Source organism: Dipodomys merriami, unplaced genomic scaffold (assembly GCF_024711535.1).
Source record: "Dipodomys merriami isolate MVZ:Mamm:240054 unplaced genomic scaffold, mDipMer1.0.p SCAF_68, whole genome shotgun sequence".
In the NCBI taxonomy this organism is placed as follows: domain Eukaryota; kingdom Metazoa; phylum Chordata; class Mammalia; order Rodentia; family Heteromyidae; genus Dipodomys; species Dipodomys merriami.
The window spans coordinates 4,933,802-4,946,717 of NW_027206268.1; the positions used below are offsets into that span (position 1 = coordinate 4,933,802).

Sequence of the window (12,916 nt, forward strand, 5' to 3'; positions counted from 1 at the left end):
AATCTGCCCTGATATTTGACTTTGGAGAAAATTGGGGGCATAATTTCTGCTTTCTAAAAAGCATCAGAACAAGAATGTTTCCTTGATTCATGGCTTTTTCTGGAGTCCTGGGCAGGAAGCTGTAGAAAGGTCCAAAGAGCCAGTGAACCCATGGTGTAGGGGGACCCTACAGACATGGCCCATAATATCTATGGAGATTAAGACCAATCTGCCAACACCTTTAAAACTTGAGCCACACCCAAAAGGAGGACGAGGCGGAAGTGGAGGAAGAAGAGAGGGAGGAGAGAGAGGAAGGGGAGATGAGGAAGGGGAGGAGGAGGAACTGGGCACTGGTGGCTGCAATTCTAGGTACTCACAGGCTGAGATCTGAGGATTATGGTTCAAAGCCAGCCAAGGAAAGAAAACCTGTAAGACTCTTATCCCCAATTAATCACCACAAAGCCAGAAATGGAGCTGTAGTTCAAATTGTAGAGCACTAGCCTAGAGCAAAGAAGCTCAGGGACAGCGCCCAGGCCCTAAGTTCAAGCTTCAGGGCTGGCACCAAATAAAGGAAAAGAAAACTTGAGCCACATGTGAAGAATATGCTCTTTCTGACCCAAACCTCCTGAGAAGCACCATTTTTGTTCTTTTCTGTCACAGCCCAGACTAAGCCCAATCAACTTTAAAGGGATTCGCCTCCAGGCACTAGCTTAGTCCTCTCCAATAGGCCAATAGATCGCTTACAATGTTTTAATATCATAAAAATCCAACCCTTTATAGCAGGCAATCAGCTATCTTAAAATAATTACCCATAACTAAAGAGAAACCAAGTAACATCAAATGAAGTCTGATTAATGGGTGGTAAAAACTGATGTTTTTTTAAATAATTCCTTAAAACAAATTTCACTAGGATAATCTCCCCAGGAAGACATTTCTTTAGGGGCTTAAAATAAGTAGCCCTTTTTATTTTTTTTTTTTCAAAAGCCCCTCATGACTAAATTACATAGCACTGGGGGAGGTTCTGGTTATTTTTCCTAAACACAGAATTTTCTCTGTGCTCCTGTTTTCCCTCAAGGCCATGACAAATAGAGAATAAAATTTCATTTTCCTCCTTCAATTATGTAGCCATATTATTTTTGTAATAGGCTTACCAAGTATAAGCTCCCTGAATGAAATTCTCCAGCTGAAGTGTACAGGGTTGAAATTGAGAGACAAATCTTGGCTTCTCTCTGGACAAGTTTTTTTTTTAAGGTCAGTCAGTGTTAATAAAAATTCAAAAAGTTCACTTTCTTTTCAGGTGCCAAGGTTTGGAATCCACATCAGGTGGGAATTCATAGCAGGACTGACCTGATACATGTGTACAACCGGGGGCCAGGGGCAAGAGGTGGAAGGCTGGAAAAGCATGATTCCCATGCAAACCCTGGACCCCACTGCTGTCCTCCTATCTTAAGCTCATAACATCATAAAACACAAGAAGTGGGTACCTGTGGCCAGAGGCACTTGGCAGTCACCCCAGGCAGGAGTAAAGAAGGTAAACAGTCAGAGGGATCCAATGTGGAAAGGGTTAAATGTGTAGGTGAAATGCAGGATAAGAGGATGATGTTGACAAGAGAAATTATAGTGACAGACCCTCAGGTCATATGGAGACTTGGAAGGAAGGGAGCTGGTAAGTAAATAAAAAGAAGACAGAAGAATCAAGGGAATAGAACTCAACATGGACAAGAAGCAGATATGACGGAGAAGCCCAGGAAGGGTGAATAGAAAGATGCAAGGATGATGTAAATATAATCAGTCTACGATGTCAGAGTAGAGGAGATTCAGGTGATAACCAGAGATGATCACCAGGCTAGATGGCTGATGTGCAGAAGAGACAATGGCTTTTTTGAGTCATGGAGAGCAAGATGGGGAGGGGCAGAGCATGGAGTAGCCTGACATGAGGATTCTGAAGTCCTCAGGAATAATGACAGGACTTGGCAGGGGAGAAAATGGCCCAATGTTCTGATGGAATCTGAGACAACGCACTTAAGAGTGACTGGACTCATTTCTGGTAGAACTTGATCTTTGTTCAACAATTAACACAAATTATCTGAAACCTCTAGCAATTAAGTTATAAACAAGAAGACTCCCTGGACACCAGTGGCTTACCACTATAAACCTAACTATTGAGGAGGCTAAAGGTCTGAAGATCAGATTCAAAGCCAGCCAGCCAGCAGGAAAGTTTTTAAGACTCTTATCTCCAATTAACCACTAAAAAAAGCCAGAAGTGGAAGGATGGCTCAAGTGGTAGAGCATTAGCCTTGAGTAAAAAAGCTCAGGGGCAATGCCCAGGCCCTCAGTTCAAGTCCCAGGACTAGCACAAAATAATATAGTAAATAAAACTTAAAAATAAAAATAAGCCACTCACCAGTGGCTCATGCCTGTAATGCTAGCTCCTCAAGAGGCTGAGACCTGAGGATCACAGTTCAGAGATAGCCTGTGCAGGAAAGTCTGTGAGACTCTTGTCTCCAATCAACCCCCAGAAAACTGGAAGTGGTGCTGTGGCTCAAAGTAGTAGATAACTAGCCTCAAGCGAAAAGCTCAGGGACAGGGCCTTGAGTTCAAGCCCCATGACTGACAAAAATAAATAATTAATAAACAAGAGCTTGATTTGAAATGTCACCTCCAAACACTTCTTAAATCCATCATCTTGTCTTGCTCTGAATGTCCTCTGATCCCCAGTGCATGTGACTACCATCCAATGGCCTCCTACTGATCCCTTACCTCCCACCCAGAGAATCATCCTGACGTCAGTCCCCTCAATCTTAAGATGCAAAGCTATCATGTCCTACCCCTTAGTAGTACCCCAACACCTCACCACATCTTCCGTGACATCTTTTATTGTTTTCTGGTGGTGATACTAGGGTTTGAATTCAATGCCTCCTTCTTACTATGCAAGTAACTCTAACTCTAAATGAAACACATCTCCAGCCTTTTTTGCACTGGTTAATTCTTTCTGGTTCTAGGGCTTGAACTCAGAGCCTGGGTGCTGTCCCTGAGCTTGTGTGCTCAAGGCTAGTGCTTGAGCCACAAATCTACTTCTGGATTTTTGGTAATTAATTGGAGATAAAGAGTCTCACAGACTGTCCTGCCCGGGATGGCTTCAAACCTTGATCCTCAGATCTCTGCCTGAATAGCCAGGGTTACAGGTGTGAGCGACAGGTGCCTGGCAAGTTTAATTCTGAAGTGACTTCCAACTTTTCTTTACTGCCCCAAAATAAGTACCGTAAGTATTAAAATGTGACAAATATTACATGTAGATTTTAAAACTTCAAAAAACAGTATGGGACCGTTTTGGGGATTGAAAGTAAATAAGAATGGTTTTACTTACAGTAGACAAGAAAAATGATGGAACTTCACGGTGATTTCATCTGATACAATGGAGGAAAGTCCACAGAGCGGGTTTGATGGGACCTTCATGGAAAAGAATAAATACATATAAATACTTGTTTCCAGTAAGTATGCTGTTGGGTTCCACTCATTCTTTGTGTAAAGGAGCTAAAGCTAGATATATAAATACAAGTATAGATCCAATAAAAATCAGAAGGAAATGCAAATCAAGTAGAAAGGTGAATAGAGAGACAGCAAGCATAAATTTGGGGTTCACACGGTCATAAGCTAATAACAAGTTGGACTGAAAATATAGCTCTGAGTTTCCTAGCAGCCAAAGAAAAACAATCAATTACAAAATTGAACCTGTCCACACAAAAAAAAATCAAATGTAGTAGCTTCTTGATGAAACAATGCCTTCCTTGTATTCAAGTCTTCAATTTTTCATGTGGTTCTTCAAACAGGGTTGCTGATTTAGTGGACAATATCCTCGCCGGCAAGGTACAATAAATACTGTACCATCAGTTTCTTATGTCATCCATCAAAAGATACCAGAGAGCAGGGCAGGAAAAGCACATTAGTGGGAAGTTAGCACAATTGGATACAAGTAGTATCTCCTTGGTCTGACTTGATAGGTTTTTACGGCTTTAGTTGGAGTGGCCATTAGAATGGTATACACCCGATGAATTTCATCAACTGAGAGATGGGGATGGCAGGAGCAGATAGAGGGGTCTTGTGCAAGCAACAGGGTCACCATTTTTCATCAGTTACCTTCCTGAGAAAGGAAAATCAATCCATCACTTGCACAGAGAACCCGGCACAAAAGATCTATGCTGCCTGGCTTACGAAGCAATCTCAGACTTTCCAGGGTACTGAGAAGGCACCAGATATAAGAAACACATTTTCTTTTTTGAGGCAAAGTTTTATTTTTTTCTAGGCTTTGATTCACAAGACACAATTAGGAGCTTGTTCGTGTTAATTCTGACTAAAATTGAACACCGAAACTGAATGATGTTAGCAAATGCAATGACATTCTATCATGATTAAACATGTGCTCTGAAAGACTGTGTTTCAGAGGTATAGAGTTATTATTACAAGGAGTTGATTTGAATGCACGACTATACTATTATTCAAATAACTTTCAAACATAACGGAGCTTAGAGAAAAAAATGCCATTTTCTACCTCAGCAGAGCATGTAATGGTTTGTCACTGCATGTAAAGTTTAATTTCTACAAAGACACAATATGTCTTCCCGCAGGACTCCCTTTCTGAGCCTGGCTACCTGGACCTTCTTTCTCTTCTGCCTGCCTTGAACTTGTAAGAGTGAATGTCAGGGTAGGAGACAGCGTGCCACCAGCTGAACTGCTCTGGCTCCACAGAAACTAAAAAGCAGCACAAAGGACACTTCTGAACATGCCCTGGGGTAGGAAGGAAGCCAGAGGTGGCCAGACAGAAGGCAAGGGACAGAAGGGCACAGAGGGCATCCAGGCTGCGATGCCAGCATGTGTCAAGGCCAAGAGATGGCAGTGCCAAGGGAGAAGATGTGTTTGCAGGTCATGGGGCTTGAACTCTGGGCCTGGGTACACTGTGCCTGAGCTGTTTAGCTCAAGGTGAGAGCTCTACCACTTGAGTCACAGCACCACTTCTGGTTTTCTGGTAATTTATAAGAATCTCATGGACTTTCCTGCCTGGGCTGGCTTTGAACCGGGATCCTCAGGTCTCAGCCCCCTGAGTAGCTAGGATGACAGGTGTGAACCACTGGTGCCTGGCTTGTACTGGTTTTTGAACAGAAGAATGACAGTGGCCATTAGAAAGCCTGGAAGAGCATGTCCCGAACATCGGACAGCAGCCCGGCATAGAAAACACTGCTGTATCCCTCATTTGACAGCTGCTGAGTTTACCTCAGGAGTGTGACTTCTTCCCCAGCTGGGCCATCAGCTACCTGAGGGCAGCTCCCCGAGTGCTCTGAGTTCCAATGGGCCTTGCAGTGTGTGCTTCCTTGGTGTGTAAGTCTCCAGCTTCTATGCACACATGGGCAGGCACCAGCATTCAGTGAGTCTGTTCCCTCTCTACTCCTCTACTAAGCTGGAACTTTCATGCATTGCCAGTGCCTTCGCTGTGAGTAGCCCCTTCTCCCAGCACATAGCCAGGGCCCTGGCTGGGAGGCATGGCACAGGCTGGCTCTTGGGTCCACTAGAGCCTTTCCTCATCCTGGTACCCACGCCAGGCAGCCCTGTCCCTCCAGGCCAAAGACAGTGGTCCTTCTTCCCTAGCCCTCTGTGATTAGCAGTGTCACAGTGAACCACCAGCAGCACATAAATATTGAATGATGACTAGTTGAAACCCTTTCAGCCAATATACTCAGGATGCTCTTGAAAGAAACATATTTGTGCTTTATCTCGGGTTTGGATGAGCATTTATATGTACATAAAAAAAGGTCTAGGAGGATACAGAAGAAGCTGTCACAAGAGGTCACCCTGGGGAGGAGAGGCTGGAGGGAGGAGAGTTTTTATTTTATCTTGTGCTTCCTTTTTATAAGAACCATGTGTTACTTTTATAATGCAATATTTTTAAGTTTTTTTTTAATCCTTCAAGCCTCAGCTCAAGCTCCAACTCCTGACATTCTCAGTTTCCCAGCTCTGCTGTCCTGTCCTAACTCTGGCTGCCCACTGAGCAGAGCAGAAAGTTCCCAAGCCCAATAGGTCATCGTGTGGTGTCCAGTGCCATCCATCCACCCAAACACAGACAGAAGAATTCAGTTTCCTACTTGGCTCAGAAGAGAGAGAGAGGAGCCGGGTGCCAGTGGCTCAAGCCTGTAATCCTAACTACTCAGAACGCTGAGATCTGAGGATCACGGTTCAAAGCCAGCCCAGGCAGGGAAGTCCACGAGACTCTCATCTCCAAAAAAAAACCTAGAAAACCAGAAGTGGTGCTGTGGCTCAAGTGGTAGGGCGCTCGCCTTGAGCTGAAGAGCGCAGGGACAACGCCCAAGCCCAGAGTTCAAGCCCCATGACCGGAGGGGGGAAAAAAAAAAGAAGAAGAGAGAAACAGAAGAGGGAGAAAGAAAGAAGAGAGAAGGGAGAGAGAAATCAGGGAAAGAAGAGAGAGAAAATAAGATTCTGGTTAAGAAAGAACCAAGTAACTCTGGAACGTGGATCCCACTTCCCTCTCTCACTTAGGCACAAACTAGAAGGTTAAAGGAGGCTACTGGGGGGGGAGTTCTTGGGAAGAAGCATGTCCCCCTCCAACAGAGGCCAGGGAGGAAGACCCTTGGGGTAGCCCTAGAGAGGTTCACTGCAGAAAGGGAGCCCAGGCACTCCTCTCCAGCTACATGCTTGCTGAGCTGCAGAATTCTCTATCATATCCTAAGGCAGCTCCAATGGAGAATAAGGAAGGTCTAGACAAGGGTGGGCTGGATTTCACAGGAGAGAGTGATGTGGAGAGACAGAGAGGGGACACTCAATGACCCACTGTGAGAGATGAAAGATGCAAATAGGAGAGGAATATCTTTACTACTTTTCAAGCTAGAGGAATATAAAAGATTTGGTATTGGTGCTGGGTATGGTGGCTCACACCTATAATTACTAGTACACAGGAGGTCCAGGTAGGATGATCACAGCTGAAGGCAGCCTTAAACAAAGTTAGCACTCCACTCTATCTGAAAAGCAGACCGGAAGCAAAAGGACTGGAGGTGTGGCTCAGGTGGTAGAGCACTTGCCTCCTCAGCTCAGGAACACCTGTTTTCTCTTCTTTTTCCAACACATTCCAGTGCTGGGTTTCTGAACTATGATAAAGAACAATGGTGAGAGAAGCAGTAGACATCAGACAACCTGTCCTCCCCCCACGACAGGTCTGACACCCAATGACACTGTCCAATGACCTTGTCTGGTTCTCTCACAACTCCTCCTTCCCCCACTAACCTCCTGTCCCTGTCAATTGGAAGAGAAGAATTTCAAAACAAATCCAAAGAGCCTGCTGCACTCTCCAGAGACAGTGGAGGACTCTGAAGGCCATATCCAGCCAAATGTGTTTGCTTCTTGCCTCTTTCCTCTTTAATTACAGTGCAATTTGCATTTATATGATTTCACTCTGCTATTGGGTCGTGGGCAGCGTTGATGATGATCGACACTCTATAACTTCCCATCATAGCTGGAGAGCCAAGAGGGCAGCCACCATCTCCGATAAAATCCTTTCCAATTAAACAGTTCATTGGACATGTCATGGTTTGGGGTTCTCGTTATCCTCAGATGTGCACATCTTGTGGCTATTTCTTTATACCCATCATCATAATAAGGTCTTGGCGCAGAAGATGCTCCGAGAATTATGCTCCTCCACTGAGTGATTGTAATGACATTGACTTAAAAATGAGTCTCCTTAGATTTGCATGAGAAGCAGAGCTTCTTCCTTTAATTAGATTGTTCTGGGATTTGCTCTTCCAGGTCTTTTGTCTAAATGGTATCAGATGTTCCCCCATGATGCAACATGCCACAGATGGTGACAAAATACTGTTGGCCCAGAAACAGGGTTCATCTACCAAAGGCAACGAAGTGTCTGAAGTTTTCTGCAATCAACCCTCCAGTAGGTACACTCTGCTGCTACAGTTGGTATGGCTCACTTGGCTGGTGTAATTCACCTAGCCAGCACGGCTCCCCTATGTGGTTCATCTGACTGAAAATACAAAACTGTGATTCAAAGTGCTACATGTGCTTTCCACGATGTGCTTTTCAGCCTAAGATTTCCAAGACCATGCTTGCCCCACATGTAGGCTCCACATCACTGCCAAGTTCTTCCTAAAACACTGATCGGATGCATTGCTTTCTGGCTAAAACATCACCATGCAAAGCTCTCACAAAACCAGCATGGTTACTTGTAAATAGCAAAGGCTTTGAGCAAGGTAGGTTGGGCTGCAATCCTGGCAACCTTACAAGTTGTAAGGTGTGTGGTACATTACTTCACCATTTCTGTAAGACAAATGACACTGTTCTATAATGAAAGTTTACTTTCATTATTAATTATTTTAATTACCAGTTATTAATTACCAGATAATCTAAAAAAGGGGGGGAGCAATCATTCCGACCCTTCTTTCTTGTTCCTTAGCAGCATTTTCAAAGCCCCTGGACGTTTCACCAGCCTCACCAGCATCTGCCCAACCCTGCCCTAAAGTACTAAGGCCTCCACTGAGAACATTACTTTCAGTTCCTTCTTGAAATGTCCTTCCCCTCTTCCTCCATAAGACAAATGGTCACACAAAGATTACATAATATTTTCTCATACCTCACATACCTAGCCGAGCCCTCCTATACACCCTGTATATACCCAGGCTCCATGGCCTATCTGTAGCATTTGCATATCTGGTCACTCCCATGTCACTTCTTCGGCACTGAATGTCCATTCTGTCCTCCTGTCTCATGGGCTCTTTGCTAATTCCTCATCAGTTCTTGCACCTTCTGCTTCTCCAACTATATGAACCCTGATGAGTTCATCTCACTTCATGATGTCCACACTGTCAGCATGTTGAGGATGATTCCCAAAATCATGTGTCCAGCCTTGAACTTGTATATGACCTCCTGACTCCCCTACCAGTCTGCTCAGCATCTCTCTGTGGAAGCCTAAGAGGCATCTCAGGTCCAAAATCAGTCTGACTCTTCTCTCTAGAACACCATACCTACTCCAGTCTCTCCCGGCAGAGTTAATACTAACTTCTCTGGCCAAACACACTGAGTCATTCGGGGCTCCTCTTACATTCACACCCCCTATCTGGTTCATCTGCAAACACTATCACTTCTGCACTCCAATTTAACCCTTTTCACCATCTCTTCTGCAATTGCCTGGTCTAAGCCAGAGGAATTCTAGCAAACTTAGCTAAGTCTATTGAATCAGCGATATGCATCCCAACTCATTGAGCACAAAGGAGGGCCTTGTTATATATTTTGTTAGTAAGTGAAACTAAATATCTGCCAGGAGGGTGAAATGTGACATAGTTTTGAAAATAAAGACTGGAAGAACATTCACCAAAATGCCCCCAGCGGGTACCTGGGGGAGGTCCAATGCCTGACACTTTTTTTTTTCTAATCTTCTCATTTCTGCATGCTTCCCAAGTTCCCATTTGTTGCTTGCCTTTTTTTTTCCTTTTTTTTTCTTTTTTTTTTTTTTTTTTTTTGTTGTTGTTGTTGGTCATGGGGCTTGAACTCTGGACCTGGGCGCTGTCCCTCAGCTCTTCAGCTCAAGGTTAGCACTCTACCACTTGAGCCACAGCGCCACAGCCATTTATTGAAGGTAAGAGACTCATGGACATTCGTGCCCGGGCTGGCTTTGAACTGCAATCCTCAGATCTCAGCCTCCTGAGTAGCTAGGTTTACAGGCATGAGACACCAGCACCCAGCTTTGTTGTTTGCTTTTGCTTTTATCACTTAGTGCACTTAATGGTTATGTTTTAAAATAGCCATAAATAGGAAATACTAACAAACTGAAACATACATATTTACAATTAATTTGTAGTCACAAATATTGCTGTTATTAGAAAGGAAGACAGTGTCAAAAAGACATCCTTAATAGTAATTGAATGTGTCCTCTATCTTTTGGGCCACCTAATTCATCTATGTCAGCTTTCCACTGAACCCTAACCAATAAATATAAACTTTAAGTGCACTAGTGCCAGAAACAACCCAGAATCACCTCCACTCTATTTTTGAACCATTTCTTTTTTTTCCCCCAACCTTAAGCCTAGCTCTTGATTGCCCATTCACTCTTCTTTTCAAATTCCTCCTCCATGTCTTCGTTTTGATTTTGACTTTGATGCAGACTTAGTCCCTGGTTCCTTCTACCCTCAGCCACTGCAAGAAGAACCCAGTCCTGGCCCAACTGGTTGACGTGTGACACTAGGGAGAGAGAGAAATGTAATCAATAGATGAAATTATGCCAACTCATTAACTGGCTGGGACCCTAATTAGGAAGATGCTTAGCTAAAAACAAAAACCAGAAGCATGTGTGCAGCTTTTCTGAAACTTCCTCTTCCAAACATTCATTATAGCTCTTCTTTAAACTTGAGAGCTCAATGAAGATTATCACAAGAAAGCGTTGCCTAGGGCAGGACCCGAGGGAGAGGATGAAATGTTTGTGGGGGATAGAGTGTCTAATGCTTTAGGATCCAGCAACCCTGAGGCTCCCCTTCTCCTAAGACGAAATGGTACTTCAATTCCTTTTAATTAGGATAAAATGGAAGTTTTCAAAACCCTAGGTACCAAATTTGGCCAAAGGGTTTCACATGTCTTTTAATTCTGTCGAGTACAAAGTACAGGCTGTATCTTACATCTGCCCAACCAACTCCCTAAACTGCAGGGTATTCCCTGACCTAAGAAGCTTTGACACCCAGACCAGACACAATCCCCCACCAGTGACTGAAGCCAGCAGCAAAGAAGCTGCCTATACCTACAACCCAGGCCTCTAGGGCTCAGTCAAACTCTCCTAGGAAAGTGGAGCACTTGACTATATGACCTTCTGTATTGCTTTTTTGGTAGGCAAAAATTGATAGGTTCAAATTAAACTGCAATTACTTCCTTTTGCCTTATTTTGGAGTCAAAGAAACAAATGCCTGTTTGTTTATTCCTTTCTGCAGAGCAAAAGTTGCGAGTCTGAAGAAAAAGCCAACCACAAATTCCTTTGATGGAAACTACAAACATATCAAAAGCAGAAATCTGCAGCATTACAAAACAAAGGAACTTGAAACACAGAATGCAAGCAATATTCTCTCTCCTTCAGTGTGATTCTGAAGCAAAACTGCCAACCCTGCCATTCTAGGGCACAATGGTTTGGGCCTATCCTGCTGAAAAGAAAAAAGTATCTAGCCGGGTGCCGCCACCGGTGGCTCATGCCTTTAATCCTAGCTACTCAGGAAGCTGAGATCTGAGGATCACAGTTCAAAGCCCAGTCAGGAAAGCCCATGAGACTCTTATCTCCAATAAACCACTCGGAAGTGGCACTATGGCTCAAGTCGTAGAGCGCTTGCCTTAAGCTGAAGAGCACAAGGACAGCACCCAGGCCCAGAGTTCAAGCCCCACGACTGACCAGAAAAAAAAGAAAAGAGAGGAAAAAGTGTCAAATTATTCATGTCACTTGTTCTTGTAAGAAAGAAACATTATTTGGCTATGTCCAGGGCATCAAGCACCACTGAGGGATTGACCCAACTAAAGTTTATATAATACCACCAACAGCCTGTGGCTACCAAAGATACCAAATCTACAACCGGAAATTCAGGTTCTCTAAGACCCTGATCTAATCACAGGACTTTAAAACATATCCCTTCCCCTTACTCCTTATCATGGTGTTTGTTTCACTGTCGAGAAGTGTGGCAGGTTATCCATTAAGTACTAATGGAGATCTCAGCTGCTTCCCAGTTTTGACAGTTTTACATGAAGTTGCTATAAACATCTGTGCACAGGCTTTTGTGGGGACGTTGGGTTTGCAATTCATTTGGGTTAATACCGAGGAACTTGATGGCTGGATCATATGGTATTCATTAGCTTCTGTTAGATATTGCCAAATCGTCTTCCAGCATGGCTTGCCATCTTGCATTCTCATCGGCAAGGAATGAGAGCTCAACATCTTCACCAGCATTGAGTTGTTAGTATTCTGGAGTTGGCCAGTCTACTAGGTATAAAGATTTATGTCACTGTAATTTGCATTTCCCTGATTATATGAGATGTGAGGCATCTTTTCATTTGCTTATTTGCCACGATGTTGACTTTTTTTTTCCTGTGGTACTGGTCTTTGCTCTGTTCTATTAGTCATACTTAAAAGTTCTCTTCATTCTGGAAGTCAAAGCTAATCTCTGTTCACTACTAAAACTTCAGTCCCACAATTTTTAAGCCATTCTTTTTTTTTTTTCCAGTACACGCTAGAGCTATGCTCCTAACTGTTAGATTGATGAAGTTGTTGAGTCTACTTTTGAGGTACAGCTTCAGTGTCTCAGGTACATCTCATAAGATGAGAGAGGAGAAAAGAAAGGTTCACAAGAAGGCATGGCTGGGAGGAGCCCCAGAGAGCAGAATGTGCCTGGTATTCACAGAGTAGAAGCCTGAGCTGAAGCTGAGGAGGCAGTCTAGCTGGCTGGCTTTGAGAGAAAATAGACATTTTGTTTTGTTCTGTTGTGAGTACTAAGGATTGAAACAGAGGCCTCCAGCTTGCTAGTCAAGTGCTCTCCTGTGTGAGTCATTCTCCCAGTACAGCTGAGAGCCAGCACTGACTTTGGAGGTAGAGTTACTGGAGTTATTGCTCTTTTCCCATCACCCACCACGGCATATTAACGCAGAAAACAGCATAAACAAATTAATGAGCAAATGAATACATTCATGGAAAATGCTGGGGACACAGATCACAATGTGACTGCCCAAAGTGATTCCACTAAGAGCCAACTACAGTTATCACAGCAATTAGAGGATAGAATTCTTCACTAAAGAAGGCAAGATGAGGGCTGTCACTCTCCTAAGCCAGTAGCCTTCCTGCAAGTCAGGGCTCAATCAGCTGCTCACCCCAGAGTCATGTGGGCCACCTCCTCCTGCTCTTAATGAAATG

The 12,916-nt window shown here is 43.8% G+C and overlaps 1 long non-coding RNA gene across 3 annotated transcripts in view; it reads right to left on the reverse strand.

The window, feature by feature from the left end:
• Positions 1 to 12,916, reverse strand: part of LOC138816027 (uncharacterized) — a 138,646-nt gene that overhangs the window by 96,926 nt on the left and 28,804 nt on the right. For all 3 annotated transcript variants that reach the window (XR_011368542.1, XR_011368541.1, XR_011368540.1), the window contains exon 2: positions 3,347 to 3,429. This is a non-coding gene — a long non-coding RNA (uncharacterized lncRNA). The remainder of the gene's footprint in view (positions 1 to 3,346; positions 3,430 to 12,916) is intronic.